The 20,126-nt window shown below is 43.5% G+C and overlaps 1 protein-coding gene across 4 annotated transcripts in view; it reads left to right on the top strand.

Annotated features, from left to right (window-relative positions):
* Positions 1 to 20,126, top strand: part of ZNF217 (zinc finger protein 217) — a 36,596-nt gene continuing 16,470 nt past the window's right edge. Inside the window, exon 1 of one of the 4 annotated variants that reach the window (XM_037811403.1) lies at positions 1 to 68. The gene's annotated coding sequence lies outside the window, so the exon portion shown is untranslated. Of the gene's footprint in view, positions 69 to 14,796; positions 14,976 to 15,108; positions 15,315 to 20,126 lie in introns of those variants that run through there. The other 3 variants (XM_037811404.1, XM_037811406.1, XM_037811402.1) reach the window with 3 other exon arrangements.

Here is a 20,126-nt window from a genome sequence, read left to right as displayed (position 1 = left end):
GGTCTCGCCTGACCTCCAGCTGAGAAGATGCCAAGAACCGCTCACCTGTGAGGATTGCCCAGATCAAGGTATACTTCTTCAAAGAATTCTGCCTGCTTTGTCTACACTGGGTGGTCTAGCTGGTGATTAGGAGCTACCCAGGTTCTCAGTGCAGACAAATCTGGGTTCAAATCTTGACTGTCTCCCTCCTGTACTGTAAACACACTCACTTCTCTTTTCAGCTCCTGGAATAAGTATTCTGGCAGGGTTCTGCGGTGGGTAGGAGCACGTTTTTGGGTGTCAGACCTGGTCGTTGTTGCTGTTGTTTTAACTTTTTATTTATTTTGAAATATTTTCAAACTTACAGGACAGTTAACAAAAGTAATACAAACCCCATACAGAGGACTCCAACATGCCCCTATCCTCCCCCCAGATACCCAGATCCACCAATTTTAACATGTTGCCACATTTGCTGTCCCATTCTCTCTATCCGTCTGTTTATCTGCATCTGACTATTCATCAATCCATTTTCTGAACACTTGAGTATAGGTTGTATACATCATGTTCCTTGAAGACTCAATATTGTCATGTACATTTTTTAAGAACAAGGATATTCTATGTAACCACCTTAAGTACAGTTATCGAGTTCAAGAAATTTAACATTGATATAAAGCTTATAGTCTATATTCCAATATTTCATGTACCCCAATAATGACTCTTTGAACCTTTTCTCCTCCCTTGCTGGAGCCCATCCAGGATCATGTATTGCATTTAGTTGTCATTGTCTCAAAAAAAAAAATTCTATTGTCTCTTTTGTCATTCTTTCTTTCTTTCTTTTTAAATTGTGGGAACATATATACACTGTAAGCTTTCCCATCTCAACCACTGCAAGCACACCATTCAATAGGATTATTCACATTCACAATATTGCAATACCCTCACCACCTTTCATTACTAAAACTTTCCCATTTCCCCAAAGCCCTACAGCATTATGCATTCACTCATCATTCCTCCTGCCCCCCAACCCCTCCCCCCTGCAACTTGCACTCTAATATCTGTCTCCATGAGCTTGCATATTCTCTAGTATTTTCTTTGTAATTACCATGGGGCTTAAATTTAACATCCTAAATCTATTACAATCTTGTTTGTTTTGATACCAACTTAACTTCAATAGTATATACAAACTGTTCCTATACCCCTTTGTCCCCCCACCTTTCTGTAGTTGTTGTCACAAATTACATGTTTATACATTATGAGTCCACAAACCACTCATTTATCATAGCATTGCCTTTTAGATCTGTAGGAAGTAAAAAGTAGAGTTACAAACCAAAAATACAGTAGCACTGGCATTTATATTATTCATGTCATTACCCTCACTGGAGATCTTATTTCTTCATAGAGGATCTTATTTCTACAATCTATTGTCTATTCTCCTTTCATTTCAACCTGCAGAGCTCTCTTTAGCATTTCCTGTAGGTCCCTTCTAATGGTGATGAAGTCCCTCAGCTTTTGTTTGTCTGGGGATGTCTTAATCTCTCCCTCATTTTTGAAAGACGGTTTTGCTGGATATAGAATTTGGGGGTGGCAATTTTTTGCATTTGGCACTGAAAAGATGCCTTCTTGCCTCCATGGTTTCTGATGAGAAATCAGCACATAACCTTATTGAGGCTCCCTTGTACAGGACATGTTGCTTCTTTCTTCTGGCCTTCAGAATTGTCTCTTTATCTTTGGCATCAATAATCTGATTATAATGTGCTGCAGTGTGGGTCTATTTGGATTTATCCTGGTGGGAGTTTGTTGAGCATCTTGGATGTGCATATTCCTGTCTTTTGTTAAATTTGGGAAGTTTTCAGCTATTATTTATTTGAATATTCTCTCTGCCCCTTTCTCTCTTTCTTCTCCTTCAGGACTCCCACAGTGCATATTATTGGTATGCTTGATGGTGTCCCACAGGTTCCTCAGCTCTGTTCACTTTTCATCATTCCTTTTCCTTTCTACTCCTCGGACTGAATGATGTAAATTGTCTTACCTTCAAGTCCACTGCCAGCTCCACTCTGCTGTTGATCCCCTCTAGGGAATTTTTAATTTCTGTTACTATGGTCTTCAGCTCTGTTTGGTTCCTTTTCATACTTTTCATCTCTTTATCGATATTCTCTTTGTGTTCATCCATTGTTTTCCTGATTTCCTTTACTTCTTTGTCCATGTTTTCCTTTAGCACTTTGGGCACATTTAGGATCATTTTTAAAAATCATTGTCTGGTATGTCCCAGATCTGATCCTCCTCATTGTTGGTTTCAAATACTTTAATTTTCTCCTTTGCCTGGGCCATCACTTCCTGTTTCTTTGTATGTTTTGTAACCTTTTGTTGAAACCTGGACATTTTAATATTTTAATGTGTTACAGCTGAAATTTAGATGCTGCCACATCTGTTCCTTAAGCTTGTATCCAGCTAATGTTATGACCAGGTTTTCCTTGAATGCCAGGAGCTAACAAAAAAAAAAAAAAAAAGAAGAGCAGAAAAAGAGAATACATCTTTCTCAGTCTTTGCAGATTGACCTGAATGAGTGCTCTCCTCTAGGGCTTGTCCATACAATGAGTGTCAAGAATAGCTCCAGACCAAAGCATGGGGGCCTTCCTGATCCTTTGTGTGCATTCCTCTAGTCTGGGGCATGTGTGTGGCTCTAGAAATTCCCCCTTTACATGGTTACAAATATCCCCTCTTCCCTAGGAAACAGTTTCTTCATGATTGTACAGCCAACATTATTGGTCCTACAGCCAAGAGTCCCTTGCTCCAGGCAGCATAATGTGACTTCTCTCACACAGTGTTCTGTAGAAGAGCTCTGCGAGCTACTTCTACACACAGGGCAAGCTCTAGGACAGTGAGTCCTCCAGCATGTGCACGAGGGCCACTCTGCTCCCCCCAGAACGGGATCAGGGATCTGTGCCGGTCATGCCGGCCACTCCATGCTGAGCCTGGTGGGCAAGGGACCCAATCAGGGCGCCATGAGATCCTACTGCTTTTAAGAAGTCTTTTTCTTGATTCGGCGCTTGCCCTATTACTGCAGTCCTTTAAGTATTTTCTGGAGTCCCGAACAAGATGTATCTGCATTTCTTACTGTTTGTTCAAAGCTCTGTGGGGAGACAGAGCCCCAAAGCATCTCGTTCTGCTGTGTTGATGGGGTTGGGCCTCCAGGCCTGGTTTGGAGCACTGGCGAGCTTCTCACTAACTCTGACTGTGGGCACTGGTATTCATCAAATAGCAGAAGTGCTTACTGTATGCCAAAACCTCACTGAAGCATTTTATTGGGAGGACTTATTTATTCCTCACTAATACACTTGTCAGTGAGTACCATTATCTCCATCTATAAAATGGGGGAAACAGAGGCAAAGAGAGCTTGAGTGTGGTGGCAGAGGCAGCATGGCTGTGTAGTTGTAGGGTCTTGACTGGAACCCAGAAAGCCAGTTTCAAGCACTCAGCTTTTTTTTTTTTAAATACATTTTTATTGTGAAATTTAACATATATACATAACAGTGATAACTTTCAAAGTATGAGTTAACAACTAGTTAGAGAGCAAATTTCAAAGAATGTTATGGGTTACAGCTCCACAATTTCAGTTATTTCCTTATTGTGAAATATAACATATATACAGAAAATTGATAACTTTCAAAGTACAATTTAACAAGTAGTTATATAGGTAATTTCAAAGAATGTTATGGGATATCCTTCCACAGTTTGAGTTCTTTCCTTATTGTGAAATATAAAACATATACAGAAAGGTGACACTTTTCAAAGTACAATTCAATGAGTAGCTATACAGCAAATGTCAAAGAATGTTATGGGTTACATTTCCACCACTTCAGTTATTTTCCTTCTAGCTATTCTAATACCCTAGCATCTAAAAAATATATATATTTATATAAATATTCAGTATTCGTAATCCTTTGTTAAATCTTGTCTGTTGCTACCCCTTCCTCTTGTTTAATCACTTTCTCGATCTTCAGGGATGTCTAGCAGTGAGCACACTAACTTGTTCGTACTGAAAAGGGGTGTTGACATTATGGGGAAGGGGGCTGCATCTGGTTGTTGTTCTTAAAGAGGCTGCTGCCTCTGGTTTAGGACTTGTCTGGCATAGGAACACTCTGGTGGATTTAACTTTCTGAGAGATAAACTTAGTGTGTAAAACTTTTATAGAATCTCGGATAGGGACCTAGGTATTTAGGGACTACTATTGGTTAGAACTTGGCATGCTGTGGCCATTTGGGATGTCTAGCTGGAGCTTGCATAAGAGAAACCTCCAGGATAGCCTCTTGACTCTGTTTGAAATCTCTCAGCTACTGAAATCTTATTGTTACCTTTCCTTTCCCCTTTTGGTCAAGAAGGCATTTTCAATCCCTTGATGCCAGGGCCAGGCTCATTCCTGGGAGTTGTGTCCCACGTCACCAGGGAGATTCACTCCCCTGGGAGTCATGTCCCATGTAGTGGGGAGGTTAATGAATTTATTTGCCGATTTGGATTAGTGAGAGAAAGGCCACATCTGAACAACAAAAGAGGTTCTCTGGAGGTACCTCTTAGGAAGTGCTCAGCCTTTTCACCTCTGCACTGTATCACTGATGGGGGGGTATGGATTCTATCTGGGTGTCCTGAAATGGTGCATATAAAGTGCTTGGCATAACATAAGTACCCGATGAATGACAACTATTATTATTATTATTATTATTCCTTATTCTCTTAAGGCAAAGGTCAACTGCTTAGTACAAAAAATGGACTGAGTGAGCATGGGCTTTGGAGTTAGACAGATCTGGGCTAGATTACCACTTTCTTCTAGTTGTCAAATCTCAAGTACATTAAAGAAGTACATTAAGTCAGTAAGTTAGTTAACCTCTGAAGACCTCAGTTTCTGCATCTGCCAAATGGATTTAAATATATACAGGTTATCTAAAGCATATGTAAAGTAAAGACACAGACACATAGCAAGAGCCCCAGTTGTTTTATTTTTCCCTTCTCCGTATCTTTTCTCTTCTTACATTGCTATTATCATTGTTGTTATTGTTTAAAAGTAACCTGGAAACAGGATACACTTAAAATCTGAGTGATTTCAGCAAAGGAAGCCATCTGGGATACTATTTTTATGAGTGCTCTTTGTTTTATCAGTCTGTTTTAATAAGCCAGGTCATGTTGCTGTTCTGCTCACAACCCTTCACTGGTGCTCCGGCACAGCGTAAAATCCAGTGTCCTTAATTGTAAAAGGTCCCATGCAATCATTATGCACCACCTCCAACCCACTCTACTTTTCTGACTTGTCTCTTCTTAATCCATGACAGCAACAAGAAGGCCCACGGGCCTTCTTGCTGGTCCTTGAACCACCGGGCACCCTTTGCTTCAAGGGCCTTATCCGAACACCCTTTCCCTAGAACTCCCTGTGGCTCCCACCCTCGCCCCCTTCAGATTTTTACTCAAATGTCCCCACAGTGAAGTCTTTCTGGATCAGCCCACTTAACATCACCTCCACCCACGCCCTCTATTCCCCACCCTTGTTGGCCTTATTTTTCTCCATGGCACTCACCATCTAATACACCATAATCTTAAATGTTAACTCCTTGAGGATGGGGATTTTTATCTGTTTGGTTCCATGATCTATCACCAGCTCCTAGAACAATGAGTGCTAGGCACATTGCTTAATACGAATTTGTTGAATGAGAGAGTAAATGAGTGAATGAAAGAGTCGGGAGACCAAACCATTTAATTACTTAAATAACATGGCTGAGTGTTGGAACTCTTCCCAAGTGCCAGGCCCTGCTGTGAGTGCAGCAAAAGTTGGAGGGAAATACCTTCCCTTCACAGGGCCTGCATTCTATTCGGACGGTAAGACACACATCCAGGGCAGGACAGACTACTGTGAATGTCACAAAGGAGGCAGTGAACAAAGGAGAGAGTTAGTGAAGGAGTTTGTATTTGGGTGGGCCTTGTGGGATGGCAAGGATGGCAACAGATTGATGTTTTGCATATATATATTATATACATATATGTATATGGCATGTGTGTTTGGGGATAAGGGAAGAAAGGTTATTAAATGCTTATCAAAAAGCAGTATATGGCAAAATATGAACTACATTCCTCACTGTTTTCTTTCAGGGTACTTAACACAATTTGTAATTATATGTTAATAAGCAACTAATTTTAACTATACAGGTAAAGTATGAATGTGTTTCCCATGTAAAAAGATCAAAACATTTAGCCACCAACTAAACTATCCTGGTCCCATGGCAAACATTCCAGAATTAACCATTTCCTAACTTTTTTCCATGTATTTGCATAGATATGCCTTATGGGTCTCTGTGTATCTATACATATACACACATACATATATTTCCTTTAGAAAATACTGTTTGTTTTTAAACAAAAAATGGCCTAATAATGAACCTATCTTTTTTGCAACGTGAATTTTTTATTCCACAGTATGTCTTGGTGATCTAACCCATGGGTACATGTACCCTCACTTCATACCTCCTTAGTGCTATTTTCTAAAACTTGCAAATTCCCAAGTTTATGGGGCCATCTGCCTTTTGAATGGGCATGTAGGTTGTTTCTAATTTTTCTGTATCATAAACAAGGCTGAAGGGAACATCCTTTTATCTGCTGCTTTGTGCTCATGAATGATTATTCTCCAGAGTATAGATTGTAATTATATGTGTATCTATTTACGTCTTAATGTGCTTGGTTTCTGTTTCTCCTACTGAAACATATGCTCCATGAGGGTAGAACTTTTTGTTTTGTTCCTCACTCTTTAATTACTACCCGGGTACCTGGGACAAAAGAGGTGGTTAATTAATATTTATTGATGAATCAGGGGCAGGCTCGGGAGGAAGATGAGATTATTACACAGGTCAGAAGGAAGCAAGAAGCCAGGAGGGTGGGAATGGAAAGGAAAAGTTGAATTTGAAAGAACTGGGATGATAGGATCTGTGAGATTTACCAACTGATTAGATATGAGGTAAGGTAAAGGAAGGTATGGAAGGTACATACCCAGTCTAGGACATATGAGCTTTACAAACATTTATTGCCTCCCAGCTCTGTGCAAAAAACACTCTGCTAATTGCTGTTGGGACATAAATTTGCATGACTTCTCTTCCCTCCTTTCGACAGAGATTTGTAGTCTATTGGGGAAGTCAGACCAAGATGACAAGGGAGTGCCTGCGTGGGGGCAGGAGACTGGCCCAAGGGCTGTTCCAGAGGAAATATTGCTGTTCCCTATTGAGGGGAGGGGTGGGGAGGAGGGCAGGTAAGGAGTTTTCAGCCTTGCTCCAGAGCCACACATGGCTGACTCTGGTGAACAGTCAGGAAATGGGGTGTCAAGAAATGTCTAACAGTGTAGCTCTTTAGAAGTAAAGAAATTCAGGTTTGTCACAGAGCTGGGGTTTGACCTTGGGTACAACTTGGTCAAATGGCTTTAGTGTAGTCTGGGAGGTAGAGAAACAAGCTGCCGACTGTGTGACTTCAGGCAGGTTACTTAACCATCTGGAGCCTCAGTTTCCTCTTTTTTTCTTTTAAAAAAAAAAAGGTGATTATACCTCTAGTGGTGAAGATTAGTTAGATTACACCTAGCCCAGTGCCCAGCATGCTTATGAGTGACAGCTCTGATTTACCCTCAGCACAAGGAGAGGAAGATGTCAGCTTGAAATAAAAGGACTCCAATTTCTTGAAAGTTGGTCATGTCATCTTTGTTTAACCAGGAAGGGATCTTTTGGGAGATAATATCTCCTTTGAGGAAGAAACATTCATCTGAAGTTGAATAATCCTTTCCGTTTTATTCCATTTCCTTTCAGTGGCTTTGGCATAAGTGCTCTTGGAATAAAATCCAGTTTTAGCAGTTCCCATGTTAATGGAAATAATTGTCTTTATCCAGAGAGCCATTGTGGGTTTTAGGCAATGATCAGATTTGACTTTTGAAAAAATCAGTTTGGCTGCTGGGAGGTGTATTGTCTGCTTTTCTGCTATAAGGGAAGCTCTGTAGACACAGGGCCTTGTTCAGTTTCCTTGCAGCTGTATGCCCAGCACATAGAAAACTGTAGCCAAGCACATGGTATGCTTGCATTCCATTGGTTGAATTCATACTTAACCTCTCTGCATTTTTCAAGTGAGATTAAAACTACCCACCTCCTAGTGTTACTAGGACAATGTAATGAGATCCTGGATGTAAAGTGCCTTTCACATCATATTCATTTTTCATCAAGTATTTATTGAGCATCTACTATGTGCTAGGCCTGGTTCAAGGTCCTAGGGATATGCCAGTGCAGGTGGGGAAAGGCTTAGCCAGTTCCTGGATCTGAAAGGAGACCCATGTGGCTGGAGTGCAGTGAGGGGAAGAGGCACCAGCTGAAGATGGAACCCAGGCAGGGGCCTTGGGTATTCGAGAGGCTGTATGTCCTGGTGAATGACAGAGGCCCAGGAGCGCACTGGGAGAGTTGCTTAATCCCTCTCAGGTTTATCATCTGTAAAATGGGGTAAAAATATAGGCCATACATCATTGAGTGTTTTGAGGATTAAATGAGTTATAAAGAGCACATACTGAGTTTTCAATAATTGCTGACTCTTATCAGCTGGCCTCCCAGCATCCTCTTTCCTTTTGGTGCTCAGGTTCCCCCAACCCATCCCAAGGCAGAGAAATACAAGTGACGCTTTTGGGTGTGAGTTTGGACAAGTCTGCTCTTGATGGAGTTAACAATCTGATTCAGACCCAAAACAAAATTCCCTGGCCAACAGACTATACAAACAAAAAACTCACCATGCCATTTATCTCATCCAAAAGGAAGAAAGTGAAGGAAAAGGAGAAAAGGGAGGTCAAAGTTCCTACTGTGAATGCTTTTCCTAGCAAACTATGGAACCTCTCTGGATTTCAGATTATCCATCAGGGTAACTGAGACTGGAGAACCAAGGTGTGTGTGTTCAAAGATGAATCCCAAGCCCTATGTGGAGATGATGCTCACAACTCCAAATATTCACAAAATGATTCATTTTCACCTGTGGTATGGCATGGGGTCGACACAACCATAATCCCCATTTTACAGATGAAGAAACTGAGCTGAAGTCTAGTTCCCTTTCCACTGGGACTCACTGTAGGTGAGTTCTAAATATGATCATTCATTTCTATATTGTTTGAAAGGCATTTATTGATCACTACCGTATGCCATACTAAAACTTGGTGATCCAACAAGAGAATAAGACACAGTCATCTATTTTTATGGAGTTAAGAGTCCAGTAGGAGAAGGACAAAGCTAGGAATAAATCATTACAATGTGTAATGGGTATTATTACGTGGGTTTGAACTCTGTGAGTACCTGTCAGCAATTCCTGATCTCATGCCAATGGCTAATCCATCACTCTATCCTTCTTTCTTCTCCATCTACTTTCACTTCCTGGAGAGTCTCATCCAATTTCATAATTTTAAATATCTGTCAGTGGTGGAGCATTGTGGGAGGAGAGGGTCTGAGAGTGAAATTCAGAATTGATTTCTGGACATCTAAACAGAGATGTAGTAGGCAGGTGGAAATATGTTTGGGAGTTGATGGGAGATGGCTGGGTGGGAAATGTATACACTTAGGAGACTTCAACATATAGATGGTATTTTGAGCCATTGGAATGGATGAAATTACCTAGGGAATGAGTAAGAAAGAGAAGAAAAGGAGGCCCAGCATTAGGCCAGGGGCACTTCAAAATTTAGCGGTCTGGGAGAAGAGAAAGAACCAGCAAAGGGGACTGAGGAATAGCCACTGAGGACTGAGGGAAATCAGGAGAGCCGAGTACCCTAAAATCCGGAGAACAAAGTATTTCAAGGAAAGGGAGGGATCATCTCCATCAAATGCTGCAGATGTAGCAAGTAAAATAAGGACAGAGCACTGACCATCCGATATCCCATCACAACCAAAGTCAAATCCTCCGTCCTGGCCATGGTTCTGCCTCCCCTAGCCTCACTCATTGGGACCCAGACTCCCTGGGCTTCTTGCGCTTCTTTCCCCAAGCTAGACTCTCCCACTCAGTTCCCTGAGTTCTCACTTCCATTCCCCCTGACTGGATGGCCGCTCCCCATCTTACCATGCCTGACCTCATTGAGGTCTCTATGCCTCAAGGGGTGCCAAGCCCCCGATAGTTCTGGGTTTATGAGTTTTGCAGGGTATGTTTCATTGAATTCTCCAAAGAGCCCCAAGAGGGAAGCATATAATTATTATTATTACTGTTATTATTTTATTGTCATCATCATCCCCATTTTACAGGTAAGGAAATTGAACTGAAATCTAGAGAGAGTGATATTCTAGGATCAGGTAGCCGTTACGGATTGGAACTGGAGTACTGGAGCCCAAGTGATTGGAGGGAGAATGTTCTTAATCAGGATGCATGGCCAGAGAGCATGGTTTAAACCACTCTCAGAAGGAAGAAAAGCTAGTTTCCTGAAGAGGATGGAAAGAGTGTCAGGTAAAGGGAACCGAAGTTCTGAAGGCCCTGGGTCAGGCTTTGGCCTCATGGCTGAAGTTTAGAACCCCAGAGACCTTGCGCTCTAAGGTACAGACTGGCAGCTCCAGAGTAGGCAGCGGCCAGATCAGCTGGGCTTGTAAGGCAAGCTCTGGAGTTTGCTCTTTCCCCCCAGGCAATAGGAAGGCATTAAGCAGGGTGGTGCCGTGATCCAATTTACATTGTAAAAGATCTCTAGGGCTACTGGGCGGAGAATGTGTTAAGGCAAACCTAGAGAGGGAAAACGCTTGGAGAAACTTGTGTGAACCCACTCTTTCTGGAAGAGGGCCTTGAGTAGGCTTGTAGTCGAGATGAAGATGAGTGGACAAAGTTGAGATACATTAAGGCAGAAATTTTAGAGCTTGCTGTTTGCTGTTAAAGGTGGGTATGTGGTAGGGGGCATGGAAATGACATGATCACAGTTTGATTTCTAGGTTTCGATTTGAGTAAGAGGATGAATGGATGATGGTTCCCTTTATTGAGATGATGATGGTAATGGGATTTCAACAAATGTCAGTTACTTTTCTCCCCTCCCCCCCACCTCCTCTCATTACAAAAGTCCCCCGTTTGGACTATCAGACGAGTAAAGGGAGCTTTAAAGAGGTGCTCCAATGTTTTGTTAACACGTGTAATTTTTAAGAAAGTTTACATTCACATTTTGAGTAAAGCCAACCCTGGAGAACCATCCAGAATACTGGAAGACAAGTTTGTGCCTACAAAAGTGGGGGAAGGGCACTCACCCAACTTGCCAATGGGACAAATATAGTTGAAATAAACAGTGCTCTTTCATCAAGATGGGTTGATGTAATCAAGCCAGGATTGTATCAAAACCGATTTAAACTGAGCCTTCTTCTTAGCCCCTCCCTTTTTGGTTTGCTTGTAAAAACCAGCAGTCACATCCCTCTTCCAGTATTGTCCCGAGCCAGGTGGACTGGCAAACGCCCGGAGTCTCCAGTTTCCAGAGACTGCCTTCCCTTCTGAAAGGTAATCTGTGCCATGTAGTTCTCTTGTATGTTGTTACGGTGTTTTATGGAGAGTTAAGAATTGTGCGATGACTTGAGTGGGGTCACAAAACAATAGAAAAGAGGGGAGTGGTGTTCCCTCCAGTTCTGTTTTTTTAATTTATTTTTTATTTTTTTAATCCCTGCTTAATTTTGGAGCGTTCAGTCGTGTTAAAAGGGTTGTCCCTGTTTCCTTCTCAAATGTCCTTTGTAGTTTGTAAATCTTGGCAGCTTTGCCTAACTTTTTCGTTTTCTTTTCCTGCTAACTCCTCACTGCAGTTTTTCAGGTTTTCCTGCTCTGAACACTGAATTCTTTTAAGTTTAGTATCTGTGTTGGCTCTGTTTCAACTCCAGAGATTTACAACGCAGTTTCCAAACTGTTTTTCTAGACTAGGTCCACAGTAAAATAGATACTTGCGAAATATCATACGGCTTTCTGTTCTAAATAAGGTTACATCTCAAAAGATGATTCCAGTAAGTGTTAAATGCTGCAAATTAGAAGGGCTATTTTGTTGTTGTTATTAGACATGAGAATGTCCTGGCAGGCATGACCTCTGGATAGAGAATCTTGTTAGCTAAATGAAGAGGCCTTATATCACTGGGATTAAATCAGAGATAATGGTGTGATTTTATAAGCGAACACTGGGAAATATATCTTAAGGAGTGCCTGTTAGGATAATTGTGAAAAAAAAATGAGGTGGAGCTGATGTCTGCCGCATTAAAAAGAGGTGAAGTGGGGCTTTTTTTTTTTTTTTTTTGTATCCCTTACCAGAGACACATGTGCACAGCATCAGTTCACATTGGAGGGGACATTTCTTCGGGCTCCATTCTTTGTTTTTGTTGCCGATGTTTCTGCACCACCTGACTCCTTTAGAGATACTCTAGCTAGGGGGTGGTGGCACAGCCGGATTATGTGTGGGTGGAGCTAAGTATATGTAGAGCAACGTTTCAATTTTCAGTTTTCATTTCATACAATAATGAGTTCTTAGCTTTTATTATAAACCAAATGTTCCTAGTGTTCTGTTACTTCTGGAGTTTCCGTTTTTAATTGTTATAACTATACATGGCTTTCCAAATAAACCTTAAATGTGTGGTTCTTACATTCTAAGGGAAGAATGTGTCTCACAAACAGGCTCCAGGCAATTTCAGATCACTCTATGTCCATTTGAAAAAAAACAGTACGTATTTGCAACCTAGCAGTCGAATCACAGGCAGAATTTTGCAACCATTTCCCAGTTTTGGTGGCACGGCTCCAGGAATAAGGTTCTTTGTGATTCTTTGCGCAAACATAAGGATCACATATAAAACTCTTAGGAGATAGATCCAGTTATACAATTATCTTTCAATTTTAAAAGTCACAACAAAATACATTCTTTTTCCTTTTGGGGGGGGTGAGAAACAGTAACAAACTTTGTGATGCTATTATGCTAACAAAATGATGGCTTTGTGAGGGCATAGAGAAAAAGCACAACCAGTTTTTGCTCAGAATACAATTCAGTAGCAACAAGGTCTGAGAGCGGGGAGGCTCATTGTTCTTAGTGAAACGATTATTTGTCAGAACATTTGATTGTTTCCCTATTCCTACTGAAAAGTTTGGACTTTCCTTTTGCTCAATTTTGACACTAGGATTTCCAACGATCAGCGCTATTGTGTTTACAGCATTCAAGGTTTCAGAGTTCAAAGGTTATCCATTAACATGGAGAGTGAGGCTACAGTTCTGTGAAGGCTCAACCTGGTCCCACTTGTTCATCGTTTCTTTGTTTTGTTGCAATGCTCCCAGTCATTTGTTTTCATAAGTTAAATGAAGTTTCATGTTGATGAGGAGTGTATTTTTAGACTTTTAGAATGTGAGTATTTATAAGGCCTTAAGAAATATTTTACGGAAAATATCTTTTTTGAGAAAAGGAAACCTAGTACAAGAAATAATCAATATCAGTGTACCTGAGTGAAAAAAAAAAGAGTTCCGGCTTAAGAATCTACTTCTGGCACTGCTAATTAATTAAGTGTGAGTAAGTGAGTCACTTCCTTTTTAAAAAAAGACTAACCAGGCCATATGTGATGGTTAGTAGTTGTATATACAACGACAGCGAAACATCACACTTAGCAAATTCTTCCCTTTTGCTAAGAAGCTGTTTCTCAAATTCCTTTTCCTATTTATTAAGGATTGCATTGCTCACCAGCTCCATATCGTTTTTATGTAGTTTTTTTTTTTTTTTTTACCCTTTTGGTTTATTTAATGTATAATTTAAATGCCTCACTTGAAGTTTTTTTTTTCTTTTTGGATACACTCAAGGCCAATTAAAAAAAAATACTTGGCTCTTTTGTTTGTAGTGGCTTGCGTAGCTCCCTTTCATATTTGCATTCGTTTTCATTTGGGGGCAGAAAACTTAGTGGATCTGATTGCTACTTCTTTGGTTCCTCCTTACTTAAAATGAGCTTACTTAAAATGAGGGCATATCGCAGGTCTTCCGACTCATTACCTTTGGGGGGTGGGGGGAGGGAGAAGGGAAGGGTAAAGAACAGTTGGGCAACACTTAAAATGAGTTGGACTGGCGAGGACCGGAAAAGATTAGTTTTTTTTGGTCCCCACCTTCAGCCCTGTTTCATCCAAGTGGATTTCTATCAAAACCTAGTAGATTCTTGGAACCTAGGCCAAGTTGAGAAACCTCAAGTTATAACAGCAGTGCAACCAATCCCTTTTGGAAAATAAAATCACAATTAAAGAATGGCTTTATGCTATTACTAATTGATTTCCTTTTCATCATCTTAACTTCACACTCGAAAAAAGGCTGAAAAAAAGGGTGTTTTTTTTTGGACACAGCTACCTTCTAACCTGTCCAAACGAGCGTCAAGGTTTTTTTGTTTATGATTCTGGATGACCCGGGAGTTAGGGCTACGAGCTACCCCCCTCGCCCGGGCACACCTTGCAAGGGAGGGCGGGGGAGGCGGTGAGGAAGAAAGAGGCATGGGGCTGCGCCTGCGCACTACCCTCGTGCCCCCAGCCTCCCCCGCCCCCTGTACCTGTCACTGGAACGGCCGGGGCGCGCGCGGGCTACGTTAAGCCGGACGACGGGGGGCGGCAGTAAGGCGCGCGCGTGCGCGGGAATCGAAGGGCGAGAGCTGGGAGCGCGCGCGTCCGTCCGCTCGCGCTCGCCCTGGAGGCGGAGTCCGCGGCGGGGGGCGGGGCAGGGGGGTGCGCCGGCGCGGGTCACGTGGGCTCCGGGGCGTGGCTGCGGAGGCGGAGCCGGGCGGCCGGTGAAGGCGGGAGGCGGGGCGTCTCCGAGCGGCGGGGCTGAGGGAGGGCGCAACAGCTGCTCCCAGAACACTTTCTGACCTAACAGTCCCCCACCGCTGGACGCGCCGCGCCCGGGCGGCTCTAGGGACCCCCCCCCCCCCGCGCCTGCACTGTCCTCGCGCGGACGAGTAGGGGGCGCCCGCGCCTTTGCCCCCCGTGCGCACCCCCGCCCCGCTCACCTTAGCCCCGCGCCCGAGGTGAGCCCAGCCCCCAAATTCTCCGGGCGGGGGTGGGGTGGGGACGGGGGGGGCGTCCTTTTGGGGGAGGGTCTCGGAGGCCCCAAGTTCCGAGGCACCCCGGGGGATGGCTTCGCCGCTCGCCCAGTGGACCCCCTGTCTCATTTGGGGGGCCGGGTGCGGGCGTGGAATCCGGGAGGTGTCCGCACAAAAGGCCGAGAGAAACTCCCCGTCGCCTCCCCTCCCTCCTGCCTTCCCCGCCCCCTCCCCTCCTCATTCAAACCTCGGCTCGCTCGTGTGGTGTCAGTTCAGTCCCGGCCGCCGCCGAGCGAGGAAATGGCCGAGGAGCCGGAGCCGCAGGTAAAGGGGGCGCGCCCCCCGCCCGCGCCGAGCCCGAAGGGGCGCCCCCGAGGGTGCCCCCGGAGCGGGACGCCTCGCCCGGCCCCTCCGGAGTCCCCCCGAGCCCGCCCTGGAAGCCTCCCCGTGCTCGTTATCTTGTCCCCCCTCCCCGGATGATCCCCCCGCCCCGCCCCTTCTTTACACCCCCCCCCCCCTTTTCTGCTCTTTCTATTCCGCTCCGCCAGGGCGCCCCCTTCCCACCCGGCTTCCCAGCGATTCCACCAGCGAGGTGTTGGGCGAGCCCCGGGTGTGCACCGACAGTGTTGTACCATCACACACACTTCGGAATAGTCAAGATGGCTTGGGGTTGGAGGCTCCCCATATTCTCGGTCGGGAGATAGGGGCTGGGCAGGGCCAGCCGGAGGGTGTCCGGGGGCTGCGTGGGTGGGTGCGTGGGGGGCTGTTCCTGAAAAGTTGGGTCGCTCCGCCCGGCAGGTCTCCCAGTTTGCCCACTTGGCTCGGGGGGCGGGCGGAGGGGAGGGGGCGGGCGCGGGGTCCCCGCCGATGGCCCGGGAGGGGCCGGGGCAAGTTGGAAACGGGCAAAACAATGCGTCCTAACAGGCGTCCCCCGCAAACAATGGCTGGGACGGTCCATACCGGCCGGGCGGAGTGCGCGTCTACAGGGGTCGGGGGGGGGGACTTGGCCTCGCCGCGGACCCCCGACGCGCACCGGGGGGGGGGTCCTCCCTGGCGCCCCTAAATCCGTCTCCCTGAATCCTGGGTCGCCTGCCCATCGCTGAGCGGGCGGTGCACACGCTGCGTTTCCTGGATGTGTGTGATAAGGTGTTTTTTTCCCCCATTTTAAGATTTTTTTTTTTTTTTTTAACTCTTTGCATGGCCCTTAAACGCTTAAAGAGTATCCCAACAACTCTCAGTTCTAGTGGGAGACCCAAAGCCAGCTGAAAGTGGAACTAGGAACTCTAAAGGGCCGGAGGGATTGAAACGTTAGCCTAAAAGTGTTTCTTTCTTTCCTTTTTTTTTTTTTTTTAAAGGGGAGTTTCTGCCTGGGGGCGCAGTGGTGAAACCGCGCAGTTTCACATGCAGAGCCCTCTTCGCTCTTGATTCGGCCCCCAAATGAGAGCGGGATGGGATGGGGAGGGGGGCGCTGCTGGGGGGCTCCGGTTCCTAGGGGACAGTACCTGGCAAGCGGGGTGCGTGGGCGGGCGTCTGGGTTCCGGGAATAGGGAAAGACGTTCAATTCCCGGGTTGGAACCCATGCTTTTAGGATTCAGGGTAGGGCCACCGGGGACGGGAAGCCGCATTCTTGGGCGGGTGGGGTGGGGGGCTGGGGTGGGCAGGCGGGGAGTTCTCTGCAAGATTTAGTTATAGGAGCGAGAACAAGCCGCTGGTGGCTACTTCTGGGACCCCCAGTATCCTGATCACACTTGGAGCAGCAGAAACTTTTTTTTTTTTATACCCCCCCTCCCTTTTTTTTTCCCGAAAAGAATAGTTCTATCAAGATTTAAGTCTCTGGCGTGCCGTTGTTCCACTTAGAAATTCTTTGAGCCTCGATTTATCTTTCTGAATCAGCCTATAGGGCGTGAGGCTTTGGACATTCCTAAACAGGCATTAAATAAATGGCGGTGGCAGTGGTCCATTGGAGAGCTGGAGATCAGATACTGTTGACCACCGTGTGTTCTACCGCATATCGCGTTTCCTAGTTTTCTAGATCGTTTTGAAATCATTAAGCTGTATGTTTTAAGAAGCCTAGGTCTGATTTAGTTCAGGTTGATTCAATTATGTCTTCATCGCTTTTGAGTTGGTTGAATGACTTGACATGAGATTAAGCTCAACAAAAGAAAAGGCAGGGTAAGCACAGCTGCCGGCCTGGCGGGCTAGGTGGGGTCTCAGGGGGCCTTTCACCTTCTCTTTACGTGTTAAGAACATTTAAAATGTTCATCTTTTACTGTACTGTTTTCCCCTGAACAGATGGACTGCCTTGGTTGATACCGAACAATGCTTAATTTTATAATACTTTGGGAATTAGTAAAAGATCTAGACTTCTAAACAGCTTTTCTGTATCTGAAAGCTCGAGTGCAGGGTAATAACCTACTAGTTGCTTTTTGTCTGAAAAATCCAACAGTCAAACCACTACTTTGTGCTTGCTTAGTTAATGTGTGCTAAGAACTTTTAAGGTGTGTCCTTAATGGTAGATGACTTTTCCCTTCTGAGAAGTCGTGATTATTTTAGATACTGTTTTGTTCAGTGTTCCAAAGACTACTTTGTTGTAGAAGTGTATTTTTTTTTTAATCCTGGTGTTTTTGTCCAAGTCACCTCCCCCTCCCCCAAATTGCTGCCAATTGTAATCAGTTATGTAAGTATGAAATTCAAGAGGTAGTGACTTTTTGTTTTAAAATTCAGTTGTCCATAGTTACAAGAAATTTATGATTTGAATTGCTTGCTCCAGGAGGATTAATAATCTGGTTGTTTGGAGTTTCAATTATTTCGAATGAAGAGGAAGGCCACTTTAGAATTGCACATTTATTTGCATACAGGAGGAGGAAGTAGAGGAAAAGATTATGACTTTTACAAGTGAAGGACACACTTTTCTTCAGTGTTCAACTGCTTTTAATCCTTTTATCTTCACAACACCTTCCTAACACTTTGCAGTTTGACCTTTTGCCTTGTGTTTTAATAACTCGTGAGATCGAAGTTTATCACTTACTTGCCTTGGGTTCCTATTATTCCCTTTCACTTCTTGCTCAAAAAAAGGAACTAAATCACCACCTAGATAAAATTTGTGGAAAATAATTTTTTCGCCTTCACCCTGAAAAATCTGTATAGATATCCCGATAGTAGAGGAGGAAGAGGTAGGAGTGACGATTTTAGCTTTGTCTTTACTTTCAAGGTGGAGGTGGATTTGCAGTTCCTTTGTAATCCTCCGTTTTTGGTAGAAGGAACTTGAGGAGTAGGAGCTCCAGGTTCCCTTCCAGTGGATGTTTTTGGAGGAATCTGAAAATAAGTCTTAATCATCAAGTCACTTTCAAACTGATGGAATAATTAAGGAATATAATGGCCTGGCAGTGACTAAGTCCCTCTGTCTCCTCATTTCAGATAAATCCTAATCACTTCTCTCTCTTTTAACAACATGTATTATAAAATGGTATGTTATTGTCACAGCAGGGTTGCCATTACACAGCCCAGGAACACTCTTTAATTCTGGGATGCTTGATTAGAGCCTCAGGGGTCCCAAAAGATGTGCTGTTTACCCACTTTATAAAATTACACTCTTTTCTCACAGTTATCACCAACATGATATTGGATGATAAGACCTTTAGAGTAGTTTTAATGGCCCTTGACTGCATAAGATATACTACTTTAAAAAGGATCTACTTTTATCTGACTTTTGTCTGAAAGTAGGTGATTGGAGCTTATAAAAAGTTCTATGTGAAGCTTTGTTTCCATTTGCTCAAAAAAGCTTCTGATTGTTTCATCTCATGTATGGGAACACCAGTGTGTCCTGCCTGTATGTTACGGTTTTTGAGGTTTTGCTGGATATCACTTGTCTTAAATGGCTCATTCCTAATTTCCCACTTTCAGCTTAATCCCATAGCAGTATGTTTAACAAATGAATTGTAAAGTTACAAGCTAAGTACTGAACAATTGGCTGTGTGGGGTTTTTTTTTTTTAAGTCACTGAAAAGTTTATTTTTACCTGTGTAATGGATAAACAGATGTAAAAGCAACTGTGTTTTCAAGCTTTAGAATTATACAGCAGGAATGAAAAAGGTGAGGCACTCAGTTGTATAAACTCATGAGTATTACAATTGGAATAAAATAAATGTAATGAGATTTTAAGTTAAATTCCTACGACTGGAATACGTAGAATAGTTTTGAAATTGCTGAGGCATTTTTAAAAAACAACAAGCCTGGAGGTATTTACAGAACAGCTATAGAACTGTGATGAAAAGAATATTGTAAACCATAAAGAGTTTAGTGATAAGCATGTAAATTAAGTCCAGGAGACAATGAAGAAGTCTTGATTTGTTCCCCTCATCCCCAGATTTTGGGGGGGAGGGGTGCCAACTAGTTTATATGAACAAGGAAGAAAGAATGTCTTACCCAAAGACAGCAGGAAGTTTCTTAAATTCGGGTGAGGGTAGTTTGATAATTGAATATAACTCAATGGCCTCATTTGGGGGACAGCATAAAACATGTTCTGAATTGCTGGCTTTTGGGAATAGGAGGATCTGGATTATTTTTCTCCAGCCAGTAATATATTTAGACAGATTCACAGTGGTATGTGGAACGAAGGTTTTTGAATTTAGATAACAGCACAGATAGAAATCTGACATTAGGGGAGTGGGGTTCTTTCCTAAAATCCACACCTCATGATGAGCAAGCTCAGTTCCTATACAAACCTATCTTCCAATTAAACAGAGGGGAGGTTTGCCAGCTGCCACTGCAAATTGTCCTTTAATGCCTAATACTGGGATGGTTTTTAAAGAACTTCACATTTGAACATTTGTTGACTGACTGTTCTAAACATCCCCATTACTTCCTGCCCAGGGTAACAACATAACTGAGTTACTGGAAATTTGGGGCCAGTTTGGTAATTTTATGATAAAGTTGAGAAATAAAATTACTAAACCTGAAATGACAGCTGAGTAACTTGAATGAGAGAATTAGTTTAATTTCTTTGGTCTTAAGCTTTCCCAAAGTTACTTTCAGACTTGGACGTTGCTCTGTTTCATACCGAAGAGCCACCCGGAGCCAGATGTTTTTTAATGGGCTCCTGGAGTGTTTTGTGTTTTGCTATTCAGTAGCTTCTAGT

This window comes from Choloepus didactylus, chromosome 19 (genome assembly GCF_015220235.1).
Source record: "Choloepus didactylus isolate mChoDid1 chromosome 19, mChoDid1.pri, whole genome shotgun sequence".
Taxonomy (NCBI): domain Eukaryota; kingdom Metazoa; phylum Chordata; class Mammalia; order Pilosa; family Megalonychidae; genus Choloepus; species Choloepus didactylus.
This window is presented reverse-complemented; position numbering and strand designations above follow the sequence as displayed.